The 20,861-nt window shown below is 41.8% G+C and overlaps 1 protein-coding gene across 1 annotated transcript in view; it reads left to right on the forward strand.

Moving 5' to 3' along the window:
- The first annotated feature begins 4,196 nt into the window (after positions 1–4,196).
- Positions 4,197–20,861, forward strand: part of RCAN2 (regulator of calcineurin 2) — a 256,389-nt gene continuing 239,724 nt past the window's right edge. Inside the window, exon 1 of the mRNA XM_082414655.1 lies at positions 4,197–4,495. The gene's annotated coding sequence lies outside the window, so the exon portion shown is untranslated. The remainder of the gene's footprint in view (positions 4,496–20,861) is intronic.

The following is a 20,861-nucleotide window of genomic DNA, read 5'->3' on the forward strand; positions in this document are numbered from 1 at the left end:
ATAACCTCAGTGTAAGGAAACATCAAACCCAAATAGAGGTACACTCTATACAATGACTAGCAAATAAACTCAAAGCTGTCAAGGTCATTGTTTCAGATTGAAGGAGATTAAAGAAACATGACAACTGGGTGAAAAGCAGTATCATCTCCTGGATCCTTTTATAAAAGGGGTCTGACAAAGGGTGTATAAGAGTTCTTTGTATTATCCTTGCAAATTTTCTGTAAGTTTGAAACTGTTTCAAAAAAAAAGAAAAAAAGTACAGCTATCAGGAATACTATGTAGCTATGAAAAATAATGTTGTTGACACTAAAAGCATAAGCAACAACCAGAACAAAAATAGATAAATTGGACTTCGTCAAAATTCAAAACTTTTATACTTCATAGTGAGGACACTATCAAGAAAAATACTACTCACAGAATGGGAGAAGATATTCGCAAATCATGTATCTGACAACGGATTCATATCCAGAATATATGAAGGACTCTTACACTCCACACGCACAGACACACACACACACACACACACACACACGCACACAGAAAAACAACCCAATTAAAACATGGGCAAAGGTCAAAAAAAAAGAGAAATTCTTTGACATAAATTTAATAAAATATGTACATAATCTATGTGAGGAAAACTATAAAGCTCTGGTGAAAGAAATCAGAAAAACTAGATAAATGGAGAGATATGCCATGTCTGTGGATAATAAGACTAAATATGGAAAGATGTCAGTTCTTCCCAACTTGATCTTTAGATTCAATGCAATCCCAATCAAAATCCCAGCAAGTTATTTTGTGTATATTGACAAACTGATTCTAAAGTTTATATGAAGCGGCAAAAAGACCAGAATAGCCAACACAATTTTAAAGGAGAAGAACAAAATCAGAGGACTGACTCTACCTGATTTCAAGACTTACTGTAAAGCTACAGTAATCAAGGCAGTGTGATATTGGTGAACGAATAGATAAATAGATCAATGGAATAGAATAGATAGTCCAGAAATAGACCCAGATATGTATAGTCAACTGATCTTTGACAAAGGAGCAAAGGCAAAACAATGGAGAAAAGATTGTCTTTTCAACGAATGGTGCTGGAACAACTGGATATCCACATGCAAAAAATAAAAAATAAATAGAATAATCTAGATACTGAACTTATACACTTTATGAAAATTAACTCAAAATAGATCATAGACCTAAACATAAAATGCAAAACTATAAAATTCCTAGGGGATAATATAGAAGAAAACCTAGATGACTTTTGGTATGATGAAGGCTCTTTAGATAAAACACCAAAGGTATGATCCATGAAATAAATCCATAAGCTGGACTTCATTAAAATTAAAAACTTTTGCTGAGCAAAAGACACTGTCAAAGGGATGAGAAGGCAAGCCACAGAGTTGGAGAAATTATTTACAAAATACATATCTGATATAGGACTGTTGTTCAAAATATAAAAGAACTCTTAAAACAAAAAGGAACAATAAGAACAATAAGAAAACAAACAACCCAGTTAGGAAACGGGTGAAAAATCTGAACAGACACCTCACCAAAGAAGATCTATGGATGGCAAATAAGCATATGAAAAAATGTTCCACATCTTATGTCATTAGGAAACTGTAAATAAAAGCAATAATGAGATACCACCACATGCCTATTAGAATGGCAAAATTCCAAAATACTTACAATACCAAACACTGGTGAGGATGTGGCGCAACAGGAAATCTCATTCATTGCTGGCAGGGGTGCAAACTGGTATAGCCACTTTGGAAGACAGTATTTGGTGGTTTCTTACAAAACGTATTCTTATAATATGATCCAGCAATCACGCTCCTCAGTATTTACCCAAGTGAGTTGAAACTTATGTTCACGCAGAACACATGGAGGAAACTTAGTTGCATATTGCTAAAGGAAAGAAGCCAATCTGAAAATTCTATACAGTATGCTGTATGATTCCTACTATATGACATTCTGAAAAAGGCAAAACTATGGAGAGGGTTAAAAATGTCAGCGGTTGCCAAGGGTTAGTGGGGAGGTAAGGATGAATAGGAGGAGCAGGGAGGATATTTAAGGCAGTGAAACTGTCATGTAAGAGACTCTAATGGTGTCTATGTCATTATATATTTGTCAAAACTCAAAGAATGTACAACACCTAAAAGTGACCCCTAGTGTAAACTCTGGACTTTGGTTGATAATTATGTGTCAATGTCAGTTCATCTTTTGTAACAAATGCACCACTCTGGTGGGGGATGTTGATGATGGGGGAGGCTGTGCATGTGTGGGGCAGGGGGTATATGAGAAATCTCTGTACCTTCCACTCAATGTTGCTGTGAACCTTCAACTTAAAAAAAAAAAAAAAAAGGCTATTAAGAAAATAAGAACACCTGTATCTGAGTGGTAAGAAAATGACCATGTTCATTTTTGTGACAGCTAACATATATTGAGTGCTACTGTGTGCCAGGCATTGGGCTAAGTGCTTTACATGTATTACTTCATTGAATTCTCACGTTAAATCTTGCGTTTTTCCAACTTTGCAAAATTTCTACAACAAATATATTACTTCTCTACCCAGAAAATTTTATTTGTAAATATATATGTGCATAATAGATCCTATTAAGGTGAAGGTCTTCAGGTTGGTGAAGATTCTAGGAACTACTTACTGTGAAATTTTGTTCAAAGGATTGAGGATATTTTACTTGGAAATGGGGGCTTAGAGTGAGTGATGATGGCTATCTTCACATATTTGAAAGACAGTCAGTTGGAAAAGGAATTGGACACTGTCTTCATCGCTTCAAAAAGTGAACTAGAGTGAAAATCCTAGGAAAGTAATTTTGGCCTTAACATACGGCTGCTCTTCCAAACAATTCTATCCAAAAAAGTAATTCATCTAATCAGTGAATATATATGGATTTGTGCATATAGAAGTTTGGAAGAGTAGGAGTCCGAGGTCATTTTCAACTCTGAAATTCTGTCTTTATTTATATTTAATGCAGATTAATCAGAGAGAAGAGCCAAGGTCTACCTTTTCTGTTTTGTTTTGTTTTTCAAAGAGGATGCAATTCTGTGTCAGCCTTGGAAAAAACAATGTGGTATCTGGGTGAGCAAACAATAATTGTGAAACTTACAAGTTGCTTCGATGCAATTTTAACATTGTTATCAGGAAACAAAAGGGCACAAAAAGCACAAGGAAAAAGGCCTATTTATGTAGCATTTAGAAAGATGACAGAACGCAAAACTGATTTATATCTTATTCATTCCCTCCCTCAGGTTGGTGCACACACCTCAGCCCCTCCCCCACCCTCATCCTGCCGCCCTTCTTCCTTCAGTTTTTCCCACTTCCCTTATTATAATTTTTTTTACATTATTGGCATTCTCTTGCCATGAGACTCAACTCTATCCGTACGGGTGGCACCCATAAGCCACGGCTCTGAACCGCTTTATTTTGTAAAGCAGAGACCTCTACCGGGGTTAAGTTTGTTGAGCAACAGATCTACCCAAGATTCTGTTTCACATTCAACCTTTTACTGTACGATACTGTAGGATGCCACCCACTCCTGTGTCACAGGCTCTCACACAACAGGAGTCCTTGAAGCCCTCAGTCCCCAGGTCTGGTGGCTGGGAAACCTGGCAAAGCCACGGCCCGCGCAGGGCACTTTCCCCCGCGAGGGCGGGGCGGGGCCGGGGAGCCAGCCATCGGGTGCCTGCGCCCACCCGGCGCAGCGCCCCAGGACCCTCCCTCGAGGGGCTTCTCGACCTTTCCTCAGCTGGCCGGAGTAGGGGGGCTCCATCAGCTCAGTATTCCCCACCCACAGTTTGCTTCTCTATCAGTTTCTTCCCGGCTGTCGCTGCCCAGCCACGCTTAGCTTCAGCATCAGCCCCCTGCCCACTCCGACCCCCAAGGTGGCCTCCACCCCGGCCGTGACCCCGAGGAGCCCCTCCCCCCGGGACTCCTACGGACCGTCTCCTGCGCTCGGTCCCCAGAGGGTCTTCACTCCCTCCTGGGCACCGGGGCGGAGGGCAGGGGGAGTGCCCGGGAAGGGGAATGCGTGGGGGACGGGGAAGGGCGCGGGGTCAGGCGGGAGGGGAGGAGAGGAGGCCAGACACGGGCTCTCGGTTTCCCGGGGTCTGATTGGAGGTTGGCGCGATGAGTCGGAGCTGGGGGCGCGCCCATCTCCGCTGGCTCCTGCCAGAGCCGCCGGCTCGGCCCCTCCCCGGAGCCGCTTTGTCCCGGGTGACGGCCGCTGAGGTTGCGGCGAGGAGCGGGCGGGAGGCAGAGACCCGCGGACCCACGGAGCCGGAGCCGGAGCCCGGGAGGCGGGGCGCGCCGCGCACGGCCCCACGCCCAGGCCCGCGGGCACCGCGCCCGTCCCCGCGCGCTCTCGGCCCGGCCGCCAGGTGAGCAGCCGCGCCACGCCAGCAGTCGCCGGCTCCGCCGACCGGCCGACCGCCCAGCCGTCGCCTCCGCCTCCACCGACGCATCGCGGACGACCAGCAGGTCGGTTATGTAACGGCGCCGGCCCGCTCGCCCCGGCACCCTGTCCTGTCCTGTCCTGTCCTGCCGGGGCTGCGCGCGGCGCCCGGGCCGGGTCGGGGGACCGCGGCGGGGGGCGGCCGAGAGCGGGCGCGGTAAGGGGCTGGGCCGGGGGCGGTGGCCGTGGCGGCGGGTGGTCTCCAGATCCAGTTCTCAGCTCCCGCGGCGGCCGTGGGGACCGAGGTCCCTTGACCCCCTCTAGAGGGCGCGGGTCTCAAGGAGCCCCTTCCCCAGTCCTAGTGGCCCACCGGTTCGTCTTTCTAGTAGTAGCAGCAGCAGCAGGTGCATAAGTGGAGGAGCGGGAATGACGCCTGTGGTCCCCGGGACTGAGATTTGGAGAGGGGATTAGGGGAGGTGGTCTGAACGCAGAGAGCTGACGGGAAATCGGAGCCTCTTTTCCCAGTGCTTTAAGGAAAGTGCTGGGGAGGGGAAGGTGCTTTGAGACGCAGCGGGCTGGGAATTGTCCTGCTTGGGATTAGCGGGCTTGGGTCATCTAAAAATAACTTCAAGTTTGAAAAGTGAAATAGAAGGAAGCGCAGTGTGCCGAGTTCCTCCTGTCTGTGGGATGCTTCTCTCTAGAAGTCACTAGAGGGAACAGGCAAATCCCAGCCACCTGATCCCTGGGCTGCCTCCTGGTTTCACTGGTTTCCAGGGTGTCTCCGTTTGACTTTCAGTTAATGATTTATTCTCCAAGGCACTGCTGTCTTTCTCTTATCCCAAAATGAATTATAGCAGAGTGCATGCTTTGAATCTTTCCTATTTAGTACATTAAGATAGAAGTGTTCAGTGGACATCTAATGAGTCTGCTGCCTACGCTTTTTTTTTTTTTTTTGAAGTATCCTTTCAGTACAAACAAAAGTTTCTGAGCTCCCTTTAACCTGTGTCCCACAACTGGAGATGAAAGATGCTAGAGCATTCCAGTCCATCCTTCTCTCTTCCCTAAGCCAGAATCCCACTTGTCATACGGAGGGGAGGCTTTAGGAAAAGTAGGACATTTAAAATAACGCAGCTCAACTTTCACACATGTTACATCCACACAAAACACAGGGCAAGTGTATCACAGGCACAGGGCAACACTTGCTAACTGGCCCACTCCATTCCAGGAACACTGTGAAGTAAGAAAAGCCTAGAAGCTAGAAAGGATCAAGAAGCAGATAAGCATCGACTGTGGAACAAGGCAGGGGCGTGAACATTTGGCTGCTTTTCAGTCTCCCATTGATTTTCTTTAGCCTTAGAGCTATTATCTTAAGTACAATCAGTCACTGCGTTGAGTTAGTCTAAAATGTGAGTCGCTCTTTGCTTTCAAATCCACTGCAAATTGAATCAGCGTTTACTGAGCACCTACTACTTGAGTCCAGTCCGTAGAATTTTATGAGGGAATGTGTCCTCAACTAAAGCTGCAGGATTCCAAGAGCTTTCCAAATGCCTTGTTTGCAGCTCCTGCAGAGCCCAACGAAATTAGGGAGGATGTGGCTCTCTCTCTCCAGTGATGAACAGTTAACAGGCATAAGTGGGAACTTGAGAGCTTTGTCATTTGCAAGTACGCATCACACTCTTTTAAAAACTACTTGCATAATCATTTGCAGTTAGTCATGTATGTTATAGAAATTAGCTTTATTGAGATCAACTTTGCTAGTCGCTGTGGTCTCATTTTCCCATTCCTTTTATTTTCTGTACCATCCACTCAGTTTACTCAGCAGTTAATTTAAGTACCTACTGTGTGCTATGTAGTCCCTGTGCCAGAGGCTACAAGAATGAGGCCCATGTTTTTCAGACATCAATCTAGCAGAAAAGGATAAGAAAATTAAGTGGTAATGCTCAGCATGATGCGTGTTTAGTGGCGATAGGAACAAGCTCAGTGGGAGCCCAGGGAAGGAAGGGTGCAGGGAACCTGGAAGAGCTTGCAGAGAAGTTCATGTTCAGACTGGATCTCTATAGAGAAGCAGCTAGGTGTTCCACGTTGAAGGAAAGGTCACATTCAAAGAACTTGTAGGTGTTCTGCAGTGAGGAGGTGGCAGGAGAGTTTGGGAGGGGGGTGTTTCAGTGAGCCTGGGCTATGAATATACCTTGCAGAGGAGGAGAAGCCGTGCAGCCTGTATGGGAGAAATGATCTGATCTAATTCATCTTGCAAAAGTGACTTTGGAGGCGGTGAGTAGGTGGGGTTGCAAAGAAGAATGAGCTCAGATTTTAGACCACTAAGGCGGTCCAGACCAAAAAAAAATAAGTACAATTAATTGTGCCTGAACCAGGTAGAATGGGGAAAGAGAAGAGAGATCTACAGAAAACCATTTCAGAGGGAGAATCAGTGGCTCTAGGTCACGAAGTGGTTGGTAGTGTGGAAGGAGAAGCTTAAGATGTTTAGACGGATGGTCAGGCTTTGTACTGAGATAGGAAGGCAAGGAGAACGATTAGGTTTAAGAAAGATGGGGACTTTTAACTGAAACTTTTCCTCTAAGATCAGGAACAAGACAAGGATGCCCACTCTTGCCACTTTTCCTTAGTATAGTACTGGAAGTCCTAGCCAGAGCATTTAGGCAAGAAAAAAAAAGGCATTCAAATCAGAAAGGAAGAAGTAAAACTGTCTCTATTTGCTAATGGCATGGTATTATACATAGAAAATCCTAAAGACTCTACTAAATGACCATTAGGACCAATAAACAAATTCAGTAAAATTGCAGGATATAAAATCAATGCACAAACATCATTTACATTTCTATACACTAAAATAGCGAACTATCAGAAAGAGAAATTAAGAAAGCAATCCCATTTGTGACTGCATCCTAAAGAATAAAATACCTAAGAATAAATTTAATCAAGGGAGTGAAAGACTTGTTCCCTGAAAACTATGACAATAATGAAAGAAACTGAAGAAGACACAAATAAGTGTTGGTGAGGATGTGGAGAAAAGGGATCCCTCCTACACTGTTGGTGGGAATGTAAACTGGTGCAGCCACTATGGAAAACGGTATGGAGGTTCCTCAAAAAATTAAAAATAGAACTACCACATGATCCAGCAATCCCACTTTTGGGTATTCATCCAAAGAAAATGAAGATACTAACTTGAAAAGATATGTGCACCTCCATGTTCATTACAGCATTTTTTATACGAGCCACGTTATGGAAACAGCTTAAATGGCCATTGATGGATGAGTGGATAAGGAAAATCTGGTATATATGTATATACAATGGAATATTAATTCCATTTGAATTATTACCATTATTACAGCCATAAAAAGGAGACCGTGCCATTTGCAACAACATGGGTGGACCTTGATGGCATTGTGCTAAGTGAATAAGTCAGAGAAAGATAAGTACTGTGTGATCTCACTTATATGTAGAGTCTAAAAAAACCGAACTCATAAATACAGAGAATAGATTGTTGTTGCCAGAGGCGAGGGGCGGAGGATGGGCAAAATGGGTGAAGGTGGTCAAAAGGTACAAACTTCCAGTTATAAGATACATATGTTCTGGGGGTATAATGTACAGCATGGTGACTATAGTTAACAATACTGTATTGTATATTTGAAAGTTGCTAAGAGAGTAGATCTTAAAAGTTCTCATTATAAGGAAAAAAATTTGTAACTATGTAAGATGGTAGATGTCAACTAAACTTATTATGATGATCATTTCACACTATATACATATACCAAATTGTTATATACCTAAAACTAATACAGTGTTTTATGTTAATTATATCTCAGTAAAACTGGGCAGGGGGTGGGGAGTGGAGAAAGGAAGTACGGTTGATGCTTGAACAACAGGGTTTGAACTGTGATTAGAGATCACAATGTATGGCATCAAAAGACCTGGGGTTTGAGTCCTGATTCTCTCCAAACTGTTTCAGCTTCCTGCCCTTGGGCAAGTCATTTACCAATTCTTTTGTTTTCGAGGCAGAGATAGCAAGACTCAGATTTTCCTCTTGGAAGGGGGTATGTGTAGCGCCCTTAACTCCCGAGTTGTACAAGGGTCAACTATAAAATGAGAAAGAGTTGTTTTGAGAAAGGTGGGGAATTTTGACTTTGAACATCCGAATAAAAATACTTTGTAGGCACTTTTATTTTCAAAGGTAATTTCTTCATTCCTGGTGCTAACTTCCATTCATCTGACTCACCTTCATTCCTGAGACTGTCTAGTGCTGCCTTTGGAGAAGAAGGAGATGATTTGATAGCAGGAAGTTGTTGCTGCCTTCTTCTCCCAGAGTGAAAGTATTAACTGTCAATTATCTGAACTAGTAGTAGTAATAATGGTAATAATTCAAACGATAACAACAATATGTAACATTTATTCAGTGCTTACTTTATGCCAAGCGTAAAGAAGGTGGAGCTCTACACAGATTATCATGTTTGATCCTCATGATAACCTTATGAGGCGGACACTATTGTTATTCTCATATGATGGATAAGGAACCCAAGGCAAAGAGAGGGTACCTTATCTAGGTCACACAGTTAGTAAGAAGGGCACCCAGGGTTCAAGCTCAGGCAGTCTGGCCAGCACTCTGAATAGCCAGTGTGAATTAATAACCTTGAAATCATTCCTATTTAGCCTAGAATGTGTATTTTTACCCTGTGTTTGAATGTTTGTAGCCGATGCCATAAAAGAGAATGGGAGTGAGTGAGAAGTTCTGGCTCTCATCCGGGCCCTGCACTTGATTTGTTGGGTGACCTCTGCATAGTCCCATCCCCTCTCAGGCTTTAGTTATTTTAAATCTGCATATTCATGGGGGAAGAGGTTGACTAGATGATCTCTAAAGAGTCTGGGCATTCTGAAGTCCTGCCATCCTGTCTCAAATTTTACTACTCGAGCCATAGATTTGGCTTAAAATCATGCCTGCCTGGTCCCTTTCAGAATAGGAATGGGACCTGTTCCTATTCTAAGAGGATGAACTCAAGTGGTGGCCTGTCCTTAACAGCTTGATGGTAACTGGTCCATAGTGCCAGAGCTGATGGGGGTGCCTAAGGTTGGGGGAGCCCAGTTCAGGCAGGGGAAACCCAGACGGCACCGCAGTGGAGGAATCTCTGTAATCACTGTCTAGTATCTGTATTTTAGACACTTAAATTAAGTGTCACTTAAATTCTATGAGACTTAGTTTCCTTATCTCTGGATAATGGGGGTGATGAATACACGTGATGTGAGGTTGTTTGTTGTAAGGATCAAAACAGATTACACAGAGCACGCAGTGCACACGAGTCTGCCCCATTGAAGATGCTCAGTGAGTGTGGGGGGTTCCTCACCCCTCGCCACCCAGGATAACAGACATGCAGGAAAGGGAGGTAGAGTATTTCCAAAGATAAACCCCTCCTACTTCACAGTTATGCTAAGCACCACCCTTTAGTGATCATCATTTCTCTCTCTCTCTCTCTTAGAAAGTAGTATATATGGGGAATATGAAAACACACAGCCCATTAAATACCTTTCAAAACATGCATCTCAAGTATTCATTGATAAAGTACCCTCTTAGATATGAAAAAGTGTCAACATTCCACAACACAAAGTTTTACACTCTTCTTTTGTCAGATAAATAGGCCAAGATTGCTGTAAAGAAATAGTATTGCTTAGGGTTGGCGGTCCTGGATTCCCCGATTATGGCGCCAAATGTAAAGGAGACCGAGTGACTTCCTACTCTGTGTGTGCCTGCACATGCTGTGCTTCTAACTTGGAGAACTTTCTGCCTTTGCCTATAAAATGTTCACTGTCCTGTGTCTCTTCGTTTATATTACCAACTGCCAGGTGTCATGTTGTAGGTAAAATTAATTAATCGAGTTGAGGAGTTTTTCAAAAGGTGGAAGCAGACTTAAACTCAGTTGAAGCTGTTTTGAAGTCCCTTAAAACATATGTGTGATTGTGAATGGTACTTTCTAGAAGTTAAAGACAAATTTCCAAAAATAGCTCAAACTTCCTGCAGTTCAGAATGCCCACAGAAAATGTTTTCTATAGTCAGGATGGGAAGGGACTTATTTTCATATCTGTTTTCCCCATATCCACTCACTTTGAAACAGGGATGAAACATGGGGTTCCTGAGCTTTGGAATGTACGCATAAGAAGATGCTGGCATGGTAGCTGTTGGACAAAAGAATTGTGTAGTTTGAGAGCTATATCCTAGTCTTTATTACCGTTGCCTTAGTTCTTTGTGGGAATCACTGCTTTATCGTCTCATGCGGTTGAGATATGCGTGCTACAAAGTATTATAAGTTCTGTAAGGGCTTGAGCCATGCCTTAATACTCCTCTTACAGTGTTGGGAATAAAGTATAAAAAGTGTGGACTTGGTGTGAAACAGCCTGGCTTCACAGCCTGGCTTCACAGCCTGGCGCTGTCACTTCCCAGCTATGTAACCTTGAGCTTCCCATTGACCTAACAGTCATAGGAGCTGGCATTTGTTGAATGCTGCCCCTGTTCCAAACACGATGCTGAGCAGACTGCATACGATATCTCATTTAATCCTTACAACAACTCCCCCCACATGGGTATTATCATCACTATTTACAGAGGAGCACGCCTCGAGGATGGGGGGTCTGAGCCACTCAGAGCCCAGACTCTTGAGTTGCAGTTTTCCTATCGGTACAATTAGGAAAATAAACCTTGATCTCCCCGCCTTACAGAGTCGTGAGGGTGAAATGCTATGGGTCTTTGAAGATGCACTGAAACACGGAATGTGTTAAGGATGATTGTCATAGTAGGGAGCTCCCAAGAAATCAGATACAGTTGGGTCTGGTACAGCACCAGGTCTGTGAGGGGAAGGAAGTCCGCAGTATATGAAATGCTTTTATAGAATGCATTTTTTTCTTAGTTTTTAATTATATTTATTTCTGAATTGAAGTATAGTTGATTTACAATGTGGTGTTAGTTTCAGGTGTACTAAAGTGATTCAGTTATACATATATATGTGTCTATCTATATATATTCTTTATCAGATTATTTTCCCATATAGATTATTACAAAATATTGAGTATAGTTCCCTGTGCTATGCAGTAGGTCCTTCTTGTTTATCTATTTTATGTATAGTAATGTGTATATGTTACTCCTGAACTTCTTATTTATCCCTCACCCCTTTCCCCTTTGGAAACCGTAAGTTTGTTTTCTATGTCTGTAAGTCTATTTCTGTTTTGTACATAAGTTCATTTGTATCTTTTTTTTAGATTCCACATATAAGTGATATCATATGATATTTGTCTTAGAATGCATTAAGAAAACTGTATTTCCTTGCCCTGTTCTTTGGTAGTTTGTGTTATGATGCCTGCTTCTTTCAAGGGTAACTTGCTTCTTCAGTGCCAAGACTCAACCAGGCTGGGCCAGGAGGAAGCTGACCAGGCCGTGGAACTGGGTCCTGCTGGTGAAGGGGGGTAGAGAGCATGGCTTACAGAGAAGAGGTAGCTGCCAGAGGGGTATTTCAGTATAAACAAGGAAGGCAGAAAGTCAAAGACAGGGTCAAGGGAGGCATAGGCATGATGTGGAGGGCAGGAAATCATCACCAGGTTTTACATAAAGTGTGAGTAACAGGTGGGAAATGGCATCTGCTCAAGAAGGCTAGAGGTATTTCCTAGTGTCCGCTGCGGTCTGTCCACTCAGCAGGAAAACCAGGGACCCTCTGCCCTGATCCTTAAAAATATTTTCTTTTTCTCAGACATATGTGCTTTCTGTAAAATTTTTGGAAGACATAGAATAGTATAACAAAAGAAAATTAAAATCACACATATTACCATGAGCAAATGATAATTACTACTCATATTTTGGTGTATTTCCTTTCAGTCTTTTTGATATGCATATTTTTGTGAAATCAGGATCATACCAAGCATAGAGTTTTGCATCCTGCGCATTTCATCAAACATTTTAAATAACTTTTCATGTCAACAGTCTTTATGAGCATTGTTTTCAGTAGCCACACAGAATTCCCATGGATGATATTGCCAAATTCATTTACCTTCTCCCCTGTAACACTTAGATGGTTACCAATTAATCAGAATATCAAAAATAATACTTTGATGAACATCTTTGATTGTCATTTTCTCTATATTTTGGATCGTTTGCTCAGGCTAGATGGTTAGAAGTGGAATTATTGGCTCAAATAGATGGACCTTCTTAAGGCTTTCTCTGTATTTTGACGTTGCTTTTAATTGTTTTTCCAGGAGGTTGTACTAATTAACGGTCCCACAGGCAATGCATGAGAATTTAGTTCTCACCTCTGCCCTGCTTGTAAGCACTCTTTATGTAGGGGGTGGCTGGTATTCACGCTTTTCAAAGATGACCCCGACTGCTTACCCAGCACTTCAAGGAAGCTGGGTTTTCTCTGTGGCAGTTGAGGATGGGTGGGTCAGCGTCTGGTAGATTTCACATGCTTGAGTGTTTGTAGGAGAGTTGACTTGGGTGGATTAGCTTCTTTCCTGGTGGTTCTGTTATCAGAGACCTGGCATATGGATGTGTGTAACCCGAGCTAGTAAAGCTGACTTAAACTAAATAGAATGAAACAACCTCTGCTTAAGTGAGAAATAGTGCCGCCTGCCTTTCAAATCCTAAAAGATTAACAGCAAATATGCATGCTTATTTGCATTAGTTCTATTGTTGCTTTCCTTGGTTTTGACTGGTTCCCCTTCCACTGATGGCAGAGCCTTTGGGGCAAGCTGCAGACAGGTGTGTCTCTTTTTTCACCTTCCATGAAATGAGATACGACGCAGAGTAAATCATTTTGAAGAAATAACTAGAATAATCAATTGGAATCTTCTTAAAAGTCACTTAAATGGTCATTATTCTAGGATTTTAATTTAATGACTAATCAAATTCGTCTTTCCCCAGAAAGCCTCTGCATTCATTCTTAGGCTACCATCAACTATGTCGATTATATTGACCAATTTATTGAGGTAAACAGCCAATGTGAATTATTTTCCCCCATAAAATTATCTGAAATACAGGCTAAATTAATATAACTTATTTTTATTTTGACTTCTGTAGCTAATTAAAGATAAAAGCCAAGTGATGGGGTCTGGCCAAGTGTCTTGTATAAACAAAGTACAATTTATACTTCTCTTTTGAGGTTTAATCCTTTGTACAGAAATAAATTATTTATTTGGTTACAGGTATCATCATATGAATTTTGAAATGGAAGACGGTAAATACAGATAAATTAATGGTAGTTCAAACAAAATTTTATTTGTCTAAAAGCAAAGTCTCAGCCTTGACAAGGCAAGTGAAAGCAAAGTACTAATTCATGAATATGTTAATTTTTTCCTGCTGTGGGCATTAATGATATTCATTTGATCTTTTCTGATGTACAAACAACCATTTATAAAAAGGTTAAATTTTGGTCAGGGAGGATATTCAGCAACTGACATATCATAAATGTGTTTAGTCGGTATCCTTTATTTTTTTATTCTTCTGTCTCTTGGTGATTTCTGTTCCACACACAGCTGTTGTTTAGTATTAAACTTCAGAATTTGACAAGGTGACATTTAGGTGAAGCTCTGAATTGAAATATTTGCTTGGTCAGATTTTCAAGGCATACCTTCTGACCTTGTGTCCAAGTGCCACAGCTCACGTGGGGATTTTTTTTTTTAATTGAAGTATAGTTGATTTACAATGCTGTGTTAGTTTCAGGTGTACAGCAAAGTGATTCAGTTATACATACACATATATATGTATATGTATTCTTTTTCAGATTCTTTTTCATTATAGGTTATTACAAGATATTGAATGTAGTTCCCTGTGCTATGCAGTAGGTCCTTGTTGTTTATCTATTTTATCTATAATAGTGTGTATCCGTGGAGATTCTTGGCTTACAAGCTGGACCTTGGCTTGGTTCTGCCTCTTGAGATATCACGGATGGGGAGAGGGGATCTCCTTCTCGTTCTGGTTCACAATCACACTGAGAGGTCCGGTATCATTCTGCAAGGTCCAGAAGGTTTTTGCAACCCCCAAAGATGTGCAGACTGATTTGGAAAGGTTGTGCCAGGTGGAGGAGAGATAAATGTTAAACCCAAACAGCCCCTAGATCCAAATTACTTTGACTCCAGCCCACAACCACTTTTTGAGGCTTGCCATGAAGCTGGAAACTTAGGACATTAAGACATTTAGGATGGCTCTAGGTGGGCTCAGTTACGTGCTAGCAAAGTCATTAACAGCTTACAAGGGGGACAGGCCACAGCGGCCCTGTGGGAGGACCCAGCTGCATGGTTTTGCCTGTGAGGCTCTGCTCCTTCAAGCTCATTTTTATTAACCTAAACAGTTCCCTGGAGGCCACAGGGACAAGCCCTGGAGGAAATGACCCTGTATTATTCATGACATGGCCTTCACGCTCTCCACCTGTGGGAATCTCCACGTGGAGTGGTTCCTCGTGAGTCTTCTAGTTTTATTCTTTAAAAATTCCTTTTAAAATCTCATATTTAACGATACTTATCACAAGGACTTTGTCTGGAGTGAGAAGGACCAAACATATACCATGTTTTCAGTACTTCTTCTCACCTTTAATTTAACCTCTTCCTCCCAGATCAACCATGACGAGGTCCTCACGACCATACCTGGCTATTGTCTTACAATTCAAGCCAACGTGTGATACTCTGTGAAGGTTATTTTATCTGAACGAAATCAGAAGTACCTTAGTGGATATTCAGTCCTAGGGCTTTTTGTGGCAGTATAAATTTCGAGGACATATCTTTACAGGAAGGAAAATCCAAGAATGACAAAGGTTAGAGATGTTTACCTAACTGGTGTTTGGGGCTGTTTTCAGTGTATCTGGAGGCCTGACGTGGTGGATTTTCCAAAAGATCATGACAGCAGCCTTCCTGCTTTGCCCCCCATCCACCAGGAGCTCTCTTTGAATTACTCCATTTCCAGAGGAGTGACTCCAGATCGTGGCGGAATCCTAGCTCTGACTCAGTTTGGGAACTTTCCCTTTAGAATCTGTCCCTAAATTCTTCTCAGACACCCTCATTTCATTGACCCGAAGGCTTTGAAAAACTAAAATAATACTTCTTCCTTCCAAAAGAATGGAAAAACAGACAAAGATAGAGATATTCTTCCTCCTGCAAAAAAAGAGGAGTGATGTTCAGACAGGAGAACATAAACACTTAGCTAAAGGATAATATTTTTAATATGAAAAAAAAAGAACCTAGTAGTTATTTGAGATCATCCAGAGAGATGTAAGAACATCTAGTAGAAATGGTTCATTATCTGGTTTGGTGAGAGATCATCTCTGAGATAATGGTTTTCTTTGCCAGATGATTTTTATTCAGTTTTAATTATTCCTTTTTTGATCAGGCCAGCCCTTTTAGTGATTTTCCAAACTATCAGTGAAATGATGTCTCTTGTTGCTTTTGGGCTTCTACTCTTGAGATATTTGTACGCAGCCTTTATGGTATCCTAGTCATTGCTGAAATAAACCATTCTTATAGTCTTTTCTCATCCTAGGATTGACAATGGTTTATTTTTAAGACAATATGCTAATAGCATGAAGAATTTATTCTTCTTAGATTGTAGAGTTTCTGTCAGTCCTGTTGTCAATCATGTCAATGTAAAGGCTGCCAAATATACACATTTCTTTTCCTAATTGCAAATTGACTTTTTTATGACTACTTATTAGAGAATCCCAGGAGACCAATAGTAATCATTAAGCCATGACTGCTAGACCCCAGATATTATTTCTTCAGCTTCCTTTTCAAATAAATAATGAACCGTCAGGTTGTTTATAAATAAATCAAACGTCCCTGTAATAAATACCAAACTAAAAAGCAGTTGCATACAATTTACAGATATAGGATGCTGTAGAAATTCTAGACCTAATAATCATCAGAATGAGGACATTGTTACTAATGAGAACTAATTTACAGCGCATGGCAACTGTATAAAATTATAATTGGACCATCTCCTATCTCTGCTTCTTGAAGTTCTAGTCTTTTTCCTGCCAGGGAGGAAGACATTTTCCTCTACCTTTCTAGTTTCTTCTGGCAGGTCTAAGAAATAGATGGACATGAGACAGACTAACAGGAGAAAATGAAACCAAAGTTGAATAACATGTGCAACTGTGAGGGACCCAGGAAAACTGAATAACTCGCCAAAATGGCCGAAACCCTCACCTTCAGCTAAAGACAAAAGAGGATGTTGGGGGTGATGGTTTGGGACCTCAAAAGGGAGGATGGCAATTCACATGAAGATGGAAAAGCAAACGTTTGCTGGGTCATGCGGACTCACTGGGACACAGAATGGACTCTGAGCTTTAAGGGTTTCCGCCCCTACACTTAGCCCGTATTCTTTGCAGATATTTCTGGTGACAGTCTATTCCTGTAAGAGGCCCTCTATCTAAATTCTTCAGGCAGTTAGGGAGAAGGTCAAAGTTTCTTCCTGAGTCTTTTGGGCCTTGATTGTTTCTAGCTGGAAATAATCTCCATGCCAAAGAGTCATGGAGTGGCAAGTTTTGTTACCCTGCACTTCAGGTTCTATCTTTTCCAGGTTTCCTCAATCCCTGAACCCTCAGCAGAGCCATCAGTCTTTTTTTTTTTGTATCTGTATTTACGGCACATACATAGTCTAACCTGTATAGCTCATTCACTCATGTATTCATTCATTCATTCGTTCATTTGTTCACCCCTACTATGTACCAGGTGTGGTGCTAGCCTCTGGGGTATAGAAACCAGTAGAACATAGTCCCTGTCTTTAGTGAAGCTTAGAGTCTAAGCTTTCAGCTTTCCTCTTGTTTACCTACCTCTCCTCTGCATGGTAAGTGCCCTGAGGGTGAAGACCATCTTGTGAGCCCCCCTGTACTCATCACAAGGGCTTGCATATGGTGGGCACCCGGTCAGTGGTAAGATGAACTGATCACTGGATCCATTCTAAAGAATTCGGAAGCACAAGATTGACGGTTGAACACTTTCAAATGTTTTTAAAGCCTTTCTTCTCCTCCCCCAATTGTTTAACTGTAAAAATAAGTAATTCCACAAGAATCGGGGTTGGCCAAAAAGTTTGTTCGGGTTTTGGGTACGATGTAAGAAACCCGAATGAACTTTTTGGCCAACCCAGTAAGTTTGACGCCTTTCACTTTGTCCAAGGGCCCCTTGTTCACAACTGTGATTGGTAGCCTTGTCTGAACGGCGCCCCCCCACCTCCCCGGGCAGTCATAGGAAAGGCTTCCACCTCCGACTCAAATTCTTTTGAAATGCTTCTGTTTTGGTATGCTAGTGCATCCTTCCCTCTTTTTGTGGAACTTGGATGTCAAGTAACTGAGCAGGAATGACTGTGGCTGTTGATTGAACACCTATGAAGCACCAGGCATTGGGCCCAGCACCTTCCACATGTTATCACACAGTCTTCTCAACATCCCAGTGAGGTAGGTTCCATTTTTATCCCGGTTTATCTAGGCAAGGAGACTGAGGCTCAGGGAAGTTGAGTAACTTGTCTAAGGTCTTACAGGCAAGAAGTGACGGAGCCAGGACTCACCAATGGTCTCTTTGCTTCTCTTGCCCACCACTGCTCGTCAGAGTGGGATTCGTAGGGGCATTCATGGGGGAGGGGCATACGACTTCTGAATGATAACATTTAAATTTTGTGGGATTTCTCCAGTGGTAATCTGAAATAATATTAGCACATTCTGGATCATCCAGATGACCAGCTTATAATGAATAATACTGCCATGTGATTTTGGTGCCTGAATTTGTGCTTTTTATTTACAATCCAGTTGGTGCCAATACTACTTCAGTTGCCGTGGGCTTATGGAAATGAACTGGTGGACTTACAATGTAACTTGCCTTCAGCGAAGGCCATGTGGTAGTCCAGTAATGTTTAATTTTGCTGTGAATGAAGAAATTGGGGAGGAGGGTCCTACTGCAAAGTGGGTGGTGGGAGCATTCTGAACTCTGAACACCTGCCTTGCAGTTTTTGATACCAGAATCATAATGAGGATGGAGGATTACATTTAGCAAATCATCATCCTCTGAATAGTAAGTCAGTGTTGTTAGTTTGAATTGGATTGGTTTTCAAATTTCATTTGTATTTTGTTAGAGCATTTAGTTGCAGTTTGATGGTTTTAGGGGAGTTGAAACTGTAAGACTCAGCTTTATGTCTGTACATATTTAAGTATCATTATAGAGAAAACCATTTAAGTCAAAATTGGGAGGGAAGGCAGGGTGATTTTTTTTCCCTAAAAAAAGTGGTCGTACATTTTTCAAATCTGAGCAAACTAAATGCCTCTGCACTGCATGATGAAAACTTTCCCCACTAAAATATGCTCCTCCACTCACTGGGGGTCTAGCCTGCCCGAGTCTTTCTTTTGGGATAAGGCATTGACATTTCCATTCAACCTGAAAATAGCGTCTGGGAAGATTAAGGTCTGACCTTGGGAGAAACTCTCCATTGCTGTGGTTCTCCTGGGACTGGCCCTGTCAATCAAGGTGCCTTTGGACTCTTTGTCATTCTTGGTCCTGACTCTGATGACTGACAGTTGTGTATGCACATCACCCATGGTGTGTAAGCATTTTCTCATCACCACCATAAAGATTTGTGAACCGGGCTACGGAGTGGTACCAGCCCCACATAGGTAGAGAAGATAATGACAATGTAATGGGATTTAAAAGGCTTCTGGTTTGAAAGATCTCTGAGTCTGTGCAAAATGACTACATCAGTTACTGTTTTGGGTGAAGAAAAGGAAAGCCCTGTTAAATGCAGACACTCAGAGAGAAGGTAATATATGACAGTATATTTATCCTTAGTGCGTTAGTATTGTTTCTGGCGAATTCCTAGTAAGATTTTGGAGCACTGCAACAGAGGACAGTGAGTTTTGATGCAAAGAGAGGAGAGGATAATTTTATAGCATGTGGGCATGCAGTGCAGCTTGTGGACTAAGGTCTAGGAAGCCTGGAGATAAAGGCTGCATATGAGCAGTGCCAGCTTTGAGTAGCCTTGGGTAGCCTTTAAAAGAGGGAGTGTTTTTTCTGTGTACAAGTCACCATCCTCCTCTTATTTAAAATTTTAATAAATTTTAATAAAGTTTCCCTATTTTAATAAAATGTGTAGAAAAGTGTGTAACACATCAAAGTGCCCAATTAGTGTTTGTTATTTTTTTTTGAATTTTATTTTATTTATTTTTTATACAGCAGGTTCTTATTAGTTATCTATTCTATACGTATTAGTGTATATATGTCAATCCCAATCTAACACTATCATTATTGGCGTTCTCTGACATCCCTAATGGTGCAGAGAGAACACTGCTGTGTGCAGATTGGAATCAGAGGGGCTGAGCTTGCGTCCTGGGTTGGCTGTCATTTCCCCATGAGAGACAAGACCTTCCCTGAGCCCCTTTGACCTCAGCGTCCTAGTTTAAATCATTAAGGGGTTGGACAGAATGGTCCCCAAGGTTCCTGCCAGCTCTTTCATCCTTTGTCTCTTCTAGTCTTTGCTACAGATCATGATAGCATCCGTGATAGCATCCGTAGCATACTTAGAGCCTCATTAATGTGTTTCATTAAGGAGAATGACCACTGGTTATTATTATTATTTTTTAATATTCATCTTTAAATGCAGGGCTATTCTTAGACAGGGTCTATGGAAATTCTTTCTTTTGGCATCTCTAATGATAGAGGTATTCAGTAGCTTTGGGACATCATTAGGAAGAGCTTGAACCAAAAGCTCATCAAACATTTCCATATGACTAGGGTTTTATGGTAGGAGCTGTGGCCATTCCTTTCTCCAAGCTTATTTTTAACTGTACTACTTTCTGCAAGGGTCCTTCCATCTTCAGGATGGCCAGACAGATGGATCCTGAATCCCAGCCAAGTCTTCAACTGACTGTGGGGAGAAAAGGAGAGCATTGGTTTTGTAGGAATCATTAACTTTACCTTATTTTTATATGTTGTCATGGCTCTGGGTGTGTTATCTGGCAAATCTCTTTTCAATAGATAATATTGTATTCATAAGCTCTTATTATTTGCAAGGTGTCCTTTTAAGACTTTTACCCGTAGCATACCATTTGATGGTCACAGTACCTTCATTCACAGTTGACAGATGGGAAAACTGAGGCACAAAGTGGTTAGATGACTTTGCCAAGGTCACACAGCTGATAAATGGCACGGCTGGGATTCGAAGCCAGGCAGTAATGCTCTAGTGGTTTGAACACTATTTGATACTAGCTTTTGTATGTATTACACACAAATGTTACGGACTCAATCGTATCATTTTTAGGAGTTGAGTCTTAAAGCGCTCACCAATAATTTTATCCTAAAGAGGATCAGCTAATGCTCAGAGTTTTTGCCCCTGCTTTCCCATTTTTGACTTTTTATGTCTGGTAAATAGACTATTAAGAGCCCATAGAGGTCTCGTATCATTAAGTTCCAGGGTTGGGGAGGGGAAGGGGAGGATTC

Source organism: Balaenoptera physalus (genome assembly GCF_965194825.1).
Source record: "Balaenoptera physalus genome assembly, chromosome: 11".
Lineage (NCBI taxonomy): Eukaryota > Metazoa > Chordata > Mammalia > Artiodactyla > Balaenopteridae > Balaenoptera > Balaenoptera physalus.